This window comes from Lepisosteus platostomus, chromosome 5 (assembly GCF_059453375.1).
Source record: "Lepisosteus platostomus isolate fLepPlt1 chromosome 5, fLepPlt1.hap1, whole genome shotgun sequence".
Classification (NCBI taxonomy): domain Eukaryota; kingdom Metazoa; phylum Chordata; class Actinopteri; order Semionotiformes; family Lepisosteidae; genus Lepisosteus; species Lepisosteus platostomus.
This window is the reverse complement of record NC_142615.1, coordinates 35,015,475-35,025,855: the sequence shown is the minus strand read 5'-3', so window position 1 is coordinate 35,025,855 and position 10,381 is coordinate 35,015,475. Positions and strand designations below refer to the sequence as shown.

Sequence of the window (10,381 nt, the reverse complement as noted above, 5' to 3'; positions counted from 1 at the left end):
TTTGTTCAAATCTCACTTTTAATAAAGAGGTTTTTTCTTGTTAGAGTAGAAATGATAGAAGCCTTAAGTGGGAAAAAAATCACAACATCTTGCATTTCACGTGTTTAACGTTAATTGTCTCAGTGGTTGTTTTGGTGATGGCTCTTCTCCCTTGCAAGGTGGCGGCAAACTTCTTCAGAGAGGGAGTCTCCCACGCATGGCTTTTCTTCATCAAAAGCGGAGACAACAGAAACAGACTTCAAACTGAAATTAATTACTTCTTGAGCGTTTATGACAGTCTTTAAAAAGCTGAGAGAAGGCGAAAACGTCAGTAGTATAGAGGGACACCTTTCGTCAAACTTTCTGACATGCTGTACATGCCTTACCTGTAATACAGCTACTAATAAAGATATACATTAAAGTTAATTATTAATAAATACTACTATTATTCATAAAGACGTATTCATAAGATTCATCGTGAATAGTTGCGGTGTCTGGAAAGCAACTGTAGTTACATATAGAAAAAAAGAGTTGTAGTTATTGAGGTAATTTCAGGTAGAATGTAAGAACTAAAGTTAACTAGTCCCACAGTAATGCGTGGGGTCCTATCAATAGAAAAAAATTGTAACTTGAAAAAAACAACAACCACAAAACGAGAAGTCTTCTGGGAACCTAGGTAAATCCCTGTAGTGGTCTAACAACTATAAAAACAAACAAACAAATGAAACAACTTCAAAACATATAGAAAAACAACATTAAAAACATATCTGGGGAACAACAAAAACACAGAATCTAACTGCGAGAGCTTTTTCAAGTTTTTGGTACTCCATCGTGCTCCTCTCGTCTAAGTAGATATCTCTCAGGTCAGTTGGAGGTCCACAGCTGATGGTAATTTAAGTAAGTAGCTGTGTCAGCATGCATGGGCTGCAAAGGAAGGAGGAAAGGTTTATTCCATGTTGAAACGAGAAGAAAACACAACGTTTTGGCTGTGGAGCCTTCTTTGGGTGTGATATGAAATAAACCTTCACTTGTTTATTTCATGTTAATTTAGACGCGATCTCTAGCAAATACCTAAGAGCATCTAAACTCGTCAGTTGCTTTCGGTAGCTTAAGACACAGGCTACACTGCTTCAGGTGAGGTTCGAACTCACACCCTCGGCATGACTCTGCTGTGCACTGCTGTAGAAGTACCACGCGCTGACCAATTGCGCAACTGGAGCTGTGTAACTACCTCCATCACTTGATGTTCATCACTTGTATTTTCTTTAGTGTTTCCCTCGACTGTCAGGCCTTCAAGGTTTGCTTTCAGAATCTGATTAAACACATGGGGTGAGTGTTTAAACCCCTGTGGCATACGAGTGTATGTGTATTTCTTACCTTTGTATGTAAATGCAAACAGATGTCTGCATTTTTCTGCCAGGGGTACGCTAAAGAATGCTCCACATAGATCAATTACCGTAAAATATTTAGCATCAGGGGGAACATTAGTCAGTTATGTGTGTGGATTTGGAACATCAGCAGGCCAATCCTGTACTATTTTGTTTACTGCCTTTAGGTCATGGACCAGTCTCCACTTTTGTTTATCTGCCTTAGGAACTGGCAACAGGGGTGTATTGCAACAACTGTTTGTTTCTATCAATACCCCTGCTTCGACTAGTCCTTCAATTGTCATTATTATATCCTCTTCTACCTCAGGCTTCATGCTATATGGTGCCTTCCAAGGGAGTTTGACACCAAGTTTTGTGCTTATGTACACAGGGCTGGCTGATTCTACCAATCCTACATCAGTATCGTGTTTTGACCATACCCTAATAGGGATGCTGTTCTCCATTTTTTCCCTAAGCTGATCACTAACTGTCATTTCTCCACCTAACTGTACCTGCTGTCTGGCTGTAATTTCTACCTCTCGTGGAACTCCAGTCATCAATGTGGCGCACAGTATCTTAATGAGTGATTTATCTACAGAGTGATAAATCAAAGGATTATCTATTTTTTCCCAATGGATTTCTTTTGCTCGCTTCATCATGGGACCTAGGTCCTTCGCTGTAGCTCCCTCATTTACCAGTAAATGAGGTAAATGAGCCACCTGTTCCAGCTGTCAGCCTACTATACCATGTTCAACCAACACTAATAATATTACTGTTGTAATAAAGGAGCAAGAGAAGCGCGGCCAGTAGAGCTGGCGACCCTTAAGTTTAGGATTGTGGATTCAAGGGTCATTTGTGTCCTTTCTTATCACTCTAATCTTTTAGTAGAACAGTGCAAGCAGGACGTGATAGCATACAGTGACAACCCAATATCTTATGAGCTTTGTGTAATTCAGCTTTCTTACCACTTTGGGGCTCGATTCAGATATCGCTGTGAAAGCAAGGGGCAAGCAAAGGCTTTTCTAAATCGAGGGTTATCTGCTCCCGAGTAAGTATAAACACATGAGTGTTTACTGTTTGAAGACCGTACTTTGTCAAAATACTGCTTTTTCTTAATTTCACATTATGGTATTTAGACGGGGCAAAGTAGTGTAGCCCTTGTACAACTTTGATTAGTGTGTGTTATTCGGTTTTGAGGTTTGAGGGGCGTAATGCAAATCGAGCTGGTGAATAGAAAATGAAACAGGAATCACTTCTTCGGCAAAGAAATCCAAGAAGCATGGAAACCCGTGGGATTTTAACAGTACAGAACACTCACAAATCACAGTGTTGCTGCATTCTTCTGCTCCTTTTATATTTCGGTCTTTGACTTTTGAATGCATACCTTACCAGAAATCTTTCTTCACTTACAGACAGCTCAAAAAGTTCTTAATGCAGAAATCGGAGCCCATCTAAAATTTCCTTTCTGCTAATCACATTAAAGTGTTGACAAAGCAGTTTCCTGCCCATCGTGTTCTTGATAAGCGGTTTCTCTGTTTTCCTCCTATTGTCATTGTCAGCGAGCAGAATAAGACAGGAACAATGCACAAAAAATAAAAAATGAAGCCATCAGAAGTAGGATTTGATCCCACGCTTCCATTCGGAGACCAGAACATCCAAACAAGATGAAAGACAGCAGTTGTTAAGTCTGAAACCTTAGATGCCATCCTGACAAGCAAATACAGAATGTGGGCTGAATTCACCAGTAGTTCACTAAACTGAGTTTCTTCCTTGAACAGATTTGCTTGTCTACAGAGTAAATTGCAAAGTCCAGGTGTGCAAGGCTCATGGACACTAATTCACAAACACGTACTGCTGTAATAAATGCAAAAGGATCTTCCACAAAGTATTAGTTGGGGGGGAGGGGTTCACACTTATGCAACCAGGGTGTTGTAGGTTTATTAGTTTAAATTATTTTTCCTAATAAGTATCTGTTTGTTTTTCTCTTGAATTTTGTTGGTTGCAAGGTCACATTAAGGATGGAAAGATGTCTGACATGATTTATCTTGATTTCTGGCTTTACATCACAAAACCCTGCAGTTTCAATAAGGGTGTGTAGACTTTTTATATCAACTGTATTGTCACTTCCTTTGTTAAGCGCCTTGCGGCAACCTTGTTGTGAAAGGCGCTATATAAAAATAAGTTGAATTTAATTTAATTTAATTTATCCAGAGCATCAAGGCACTTTACAAAACATGCATAGAAAAGTAGAGTATAAATGTCTAATACTTTAGTTTCTGAAGTAACTGCTTGAATAATCCAACTGCCACTGTTGTTACTACTGCTTCTGCTCCTATAACTACTACTACGACCTTGACTTCTGATTCTAATACTAATTCTGATACTTATACTCCTGCTACTACTACTGCTGTCATTACTAGTAATAGTGATAAAAAACAGGGCACTCACAGATCTCTGGACGTGGGTCTGGAAAGTGGTTCCATTCACAAGTGACTCTGGACCTCAACACCTGTTGATGGGTCACCTTTGTCAGACACAGCAGTGGAGCCCAAGCCCACCTACACACATACTCACACACACTGACAGATATATGCCCACACACTCACACACATTATCACACACTGAAAGACACACTCACAGACACACACATAGACACTACGAGTACTTATAGACACACATCCACAAACTCACAAACACACACTCCTCACAAACACCACACACAAACAGACACATACACTCATAACTACAAATACACTATAAATAACACTAATACAAATACCACTAATATTGCAACAGTAACACCATCACTAAGACTTACACTATCATCCTCTCTAACACTGACACTAAATACTACTACACTAATAATACTAATAATAACAGTAATGCTATCACTTAAACTAACATGACTACTAGTGTAAATAATCTAACCTTATCTCTGTAATTATCACTAATATTAACAGGAATACTAGCATTAAAACAATCAATAGCACTATCATCATTAATACTCACATGAAAACTCTCATTAATATTAAAACTACCGATTGTACTCACACTAATATTAACATGAAGACACTAATATTAGTATTAGTTGCTGTCCGTGACGTCACACCACTCTTTGTGACAAAGGCGAGACACCTAGCCGTGGACAGTGACGTGGCGCCTGTTGCTGTGGTTACCATACTTATGATTTGTAAACAAATGGAAAATGCATTTCAACTGTTACTTAAACAAATTTATCAACTTGGAATATAATTCTCTAGCTCTAGGATTAAATTTTTAAATAATAATTTGAATAACCATTCTTTAATTTTGGATTGAACATTATTAACACTAAACGCACTATGGTAATTGATCGATACAGGCTGTATTGACTGTTTTCTAGATATTACAAACAGGGTCAAAACGGGAAAAGAATTAGTACTCACCAATCCGTGAAGTTAATCAATTATTCTACGGTTCTTCAGTTGAATCAATTAGTTGTCGATAGATAAGTGATCAATAACTCTCCTCCGTGCGCTCCGCTTGCCTCCCGCGGTCTCGCTCTCTGATCCTGGTGCTCTGGCTGGTGACCGTGACGTCACAGCGCTCGTTCTGATGGAGCAGACATGTCTCCGCTGGAGGAGACTCCTGTCCGGAGCCCAGGATATAACATCTTACAGATATAACATCTCCAATAATAAAGGCGATTCGTAACAGCTGGAAATGGAGAGTGACAAACCAAGGAATAAAATTCATTAAACCAAAAAAAATAGTTAACTTCACAGACTAAAATAATAGTATAGCATACTCCTGTAGAGCAGAAGAGAAAGGGCACAAGTCCCTGTAATGAGCTCTTTTAAGCATTTTAAACAAATCTCCACAGAATAGAAGCCAGGAGGATCAGACACCTGATCCTGAAGGTTGAAGAGTATCTCCTGGTTTTATTTCCACCAGAGCTCTCAGCTCCTCAGCCGGTTTGATGATTTAATTAACTGTATAACTGTTATCAGACTCTGTTTAACTGTATATTTATAAGACTGTCTGCGAGAGATGTGTGGGAGACGCTGAATCCCAGGTCTGGTGTGGAATCACACACAGACAGGTCTTCTGTGTGATCTGAGTCCCACTGCTCAGAGCTAAAGACTGGTCAACTGGTCACTATTGTAGACACAACCATTGGTCTGCTGCTGCTGAGAATCATAATACACTGGTAAGAGTGGCAATACTCACAACCAATTAATTCAACTGAAGAACCGTAGAATAATCGATTAACTTCACTGATTGGTGAGAGTGAATTATTTTCGCATTTTGACCCTGTTTTTAATATCTAGAATACAATTCAACTGAAGAACTCAGATTGTCAGGATAAATAGAAGGATGGAGATGAGCTTCTGTCTGTTCAGGAGGTAGGAGTTTTGGTAAAGTACTGAGGGATCCAATGCTCTGTGTGTGAGTCTGAGCTGTGAATCTGACTGAGAGGAGATACATTTTTTTATTCTGTCTGTGAGAAGTCTTTTCCTTTGCCAATCAATGTTACATCCCATTCAGATACTCTGCACAGACTGTCAGAGTGAGAGAAAAGGAGAGAGAGATGGACAGATAAGAGCACACACAGCGAGAGAGACAGGAAGGGGGAGAGAGAGGAGAAGACAGTGCAGGTGTTCAGCCACACTGTGACCACAGGAGACAGGAGGCTTTTCTCAGCTGCTGAGGAGCTCAGGGCTCAAGGCCACTCAGGCTCAGAGGTTCTGGCAGCAGTCAGGTCTGGGAGCTTCTCCTCATACTGACTCTGGAGCTCTAAGAGTCAGCCTCCATTCTGACAGGAATAGCCCCTCCTGTTCAGCCCTGAAAGACACACTGAGAGAGCTGTTAGAGCCCTGAGACAGCTGTGGGGGTAGAAGACCTGTCACCCTGTAGAGCTCTGAACACTGGGCTCCCCTGTGTGCCTCACTGTACAGCAATAGAGCTCTGACTGGACTCCCTGTGTGTCTCTGTACAGCACTAGAGATCTGAACACTGTGCTCCCCCATGTGTCTTCCTGTATACCTCATCACACTGCACTGCACAAACCACAAACTCACTGCACAGTCTGACCTGCAGTTCCAGTAAAGCTCTGTCGAAACAGGCCCATTTCCTAAAGACAGGGGAGTGAAGAGATAGTGCAGTTTTACTGAAGATAATATGTCCCTCTCTAAAAATATGCTGTCATATCATTATATGACATTTTTCCATGCTAGCCCAGCAGGAATTGTGGCCTTAAATCACAGCTGTTCAGCTGTATTAACAAGAACTGATTGTTTCTAGTTAATCATTTTATTGTTTTTTAATACTTTGAAACAGACTCCTGCTCTTCTGCTCCTGTAGTTATTATGGTGAAGCTGCAACAAATATTACTGCTGCTATTACTACCACTAATACTGCTACTACAACTATGACAGCTACTACTACTACTGCCACTGATATAACAGCAACTAGTAATATTTTACTACTACTACTACTAAAGCTACTAGTACTACTGTTCCTACTGCTGCAGGTACTACTGTTACTGCTGCTACTGCTGGCACTGCTACTACTTCTGCTACTATTAATAAGAAGGATGTGAGCCGTGTTCTCACTGTTCAGCCTTGGTCTATTAACAAGTACTGATGTTTTCTTTTTGTTGTTTGACTCCTGCTCTTCTGCTCCTGCTGCTGCAATTATTAAAGTGAAGCTCCAACACAGCTTTACTATATTGTTGAACTAAAGATTTGAAATACAGCATAACTACTACTACTATTGTTACTATTGCTCATGGTTCTAGTGTTACTACTGCTACTACAGCTACTCCTACTGCTACTACTAATGTTTCTAAAACTACTAGTAGTACTGTTACTGCTACTAATACTGCTGCCACTGACACAACTGCTACTACCACTACTACCATTACTACTACGACAACATTGGAGCCCAAGCCCACCTACGCACATTTACACACACTGACAGATATACACCCACACACTCACACACATTCACACACAAAGACACTACACATACTGACTAACACCATACACATTTATACACACAATCACACACACACATGCAAAAATACAAACTAGCACACATTCACAGACACACACATACTGTAGACACTAAACTCAGAGATACACACCCACACACTGATACGCACACATTTACAGAATCACACATAGACAGTACACATACTCACAGACACAAACTCACACAATGACGGACACCACATACACTCTTACCTAAAGTTACACTATAACAAACACTAACAAAAATACCACTAATATTACAACAGTAACATTATCACTATGACTAACACTATCATTATTACTAACAATAACACAAAATTACTACAACACTACTAATACTTATAATAACAGTAATGCTATCACTAAAACTAACATGACTACTAGTGTAAATACTCTAACAGTAAATCTATAATAAGCACTAATATTACATGAATACAAGCATTACAACTATCAGTAGCGCTATCATCATTAATACTCACATGAACACTAGCATTAATATTAAAACTACCAGTTGTACTCTCACTAATATTAACAGGAATACACTAGCATTAGTATTAGTAGCTGTCCGTGACGTCACACCGCTCTTTGTGACAAAGGCGAGACGCCTAGCCGGGCACAGTGACGTGGCGCGTGTCGCCGTGGTTACCATACTTATGATTTGTAAACAAATGGAAAATGCATTTCAACTGTTACTTAAACAAATTTATCAACTTGGAATATAATTCTCTAGCTCTAGGATTAAATTCCTAAATAATAATTTGAATAACCATTCTTTAATTTCGGATTGAACATTATTAACACTAAACGCACTATGGTACTGTAATTGATCGATCCAGGCGGTATTGACCGTTTTCTAGATATTTAAAACAGGGAAAAGAACGGGAAAAGAATCAGTACTCACCAATCAGTGAAGTTAATCGTTAATTTTACTGTTCTTCAGTTGAATTAATAGGTTGTCGATAGATAAGTGATCAATAACTCTCCGCAGTGTGATCCGCGCGCCTCCCGCGGTCTTGCTCTCTGATCCCGGCGCCCTGGCTGGTGTCTCTGACGTCACAGTGCTCTTTCTGACATATATAACATCTCCCAAAAAAAAAAAACACACCGGGCATTGAAGAGAGGCGATTCATAACAGAATGTATAATATTTGTGTGCGTCAGCAGTGAAACTGCATGTTGATTGATGGAGGGCTGACCGGGTAATAACTGGTTACAGGTTAAATAATAAAGAGTTTGTTCGAGTGTCACATCTTCGTCCTGGGTTCTTAATTTTTACACTATACGTGTATGAGAAACAAGACAGTGTGTGTGTGTCCTGGTGATTCTGGGAGACAGATCGAACCTGGGCTAAAAGAGAGGGGGCTTAGCCCTCTTCCATTTGCAAGTTCAGAGTTGTACAACCCATTTGTATCTGCTAGACGGCGCAGTCGTCGTGCACAAAGAACACTTTGAAAAGCGTCAAAAGCAACTCATTCCGAGTTGGTCGTTTGTGTTTCTGAAATGCTGAATTGCTGCAAAATGCTGAAATGATCTCACGGCTCCTCGGTCGTCATTTCTGCTCCGTAAAGGAATCACAGCACGCGTCGGCTTCCAGCACGCTGGGTCGGGACACGATGCCGGGGGTCGGAGAGAGCGATGTCTTCCTCGTTAGTATAGTGGGGAGTATCCCTGCCTGTCACGCGGGAGACCGGGGTTTGATTCCCTGATGGGGAGTTGCTCTTCTTCTACCTCCTTAGAGAAAAGACTGCCTTTCACTTCTCTGTTTTCTTTCACAGCGTCGTGCACCTTTTCATTGCTCTCGCTTTCAGAGCCTCCGCACGGCACACGACTCGACATCAGGAAGCACATTGAAGTGAAAGCAGGAAGCGCTGCGACATACACTGTGCAGATCCCGCAGATCCTGCAGTTTTGCATGTTCGAGTAGTTTTCATGCGGCTCCTTCGTACACGGTGCTGATCTTTTGGAAAGCAGGAGGCAAAACCGACACGTTCTAATACCGGGAGTCAAACCCGGGCCGCCTGGGTAAAAACCAGGAATCCTAACCGCTAGACCATATGGCAGCGAACAGCCATGCTGTTCCCGGCATCATGCAAGCAAACTACATAAATATGAGAAAACACGCAAGAGAGTTGTCACTCAGAGTGTCGAAGGGTCGATGTATACTGGGGCTCAGTTGAAATGCAACGTCAGGACTTTTCCGAATTATGTCACACGAAGAAAGCACAGCCTTTTCCGCATTGCCACGTGTGTATCGGTAACTTGCCGTGATCGTATAGTGGTCAGTACTTTGCGTTGTGGCCGCAACAACCCCGGTTTGAATCCGGATCACGGCAGAATAGGGGCGTCTGCTTTTACTACTTGCACGAATGAAGGCAAAAAAAAGCCAATCGATGTGAACGAACGGCGCTTTACAGAGGAGTACTGCCTGACTGGATCGTTGATGAACGACAGAGGCCACTCCGACCTCTTCTCGGTTTTCTTTAATGACTTACTAAGGATCTTCTTCACATTCGCCCATGCAGGGGAAGCCAGTTACACCAAAGCAAACGCAGGAAAGTGCAATTCAAGCAGAGACCAGGAGGGACTTGTTTACACCGAGAGTGGTCGGAGAATGGAACGATGCGCCCAGCCCTGTTGCTGGAGCTGATTCTTGATGAGATCTTGGGCTCACTAAGAAGCCCCCGCTGGATGCTAATCTCTCTGTTTTTCTTGCAGGTCCTGCGCTGCTTTTGAGCCGACAGAGCTTGTCCTGGTCTGTCGGCACAGCCCAATTGCAAATGATCGGCTCCGCGTACAGAAGGAACGTGCGTTTGGTACAAGAGTGCAAGAAGGCACTGGAAATACATTGGGAACAAATGACCGGTCGCTCAATACCTCTGTGAAGTACAGGAGCATGCAAAATGAGGCTGCTTCCGCCCGGTCTCGAACCGGGAACCTTTCGCGTGTTAGGCGAACGTGATAGCAGCTACACTACGGAAACCTGCAGGGACTGCTGCTGGTGTCTCGCTTGCGTTTCGGGCTG

At 41.7% G+C, this 10,381-nt stretch overlaps 1 long non-coding RNA gene and 1 other non-coding gene across 5 annotated transcripts; both read right to left on the bottom strand.

The window, feature by feature from the left end:
* LOC148665830 (uncharacterized) lies at nt 1-8,417 on the bottom strand. Of its 4 annotated transcripts, none has more exons than XR_015936586.1 (5): nt 8,262-8,417; nt 6,420-6,459; nt 4,772-5,042; nt 3,795-3,855; nt 1-903 (listed from the first exon to the last, which is right to left on the bottom strand). It is a non-coding gene; the product is annotated as an uncharacterized LOC148665830 (long non-coding RNA). The 4 variants fall into 4 exon arrangements; XR_015936587.1 differs by lacking the exon at nt 8,262-8,417 and adding an exon at nt 7,840-7,874; XR_015936585.1 differs by lacking the exons at nt 6,420-6,459; nt 8,262-8,417 and adding an exon at nt 4,398-4,526 and having other exon boundaries at nt 4,772-5,384.
* trnar-ucu (transfer RNA arginine (anticodon UCU)) lies at nt 1,106-1,199 on the bottom strand. Its single transcript has 2 exons — nt 1,162-1,199; nt 1,106-1,141 (listed from the first exon to the last, which is right to left on the bottom strand). It is a non-coding gene; the product is annotated as a tRNA-Arg (tRNA).
* Nucleotides 8,418-10,381: the final 1,964 nt, after the last annotated feature.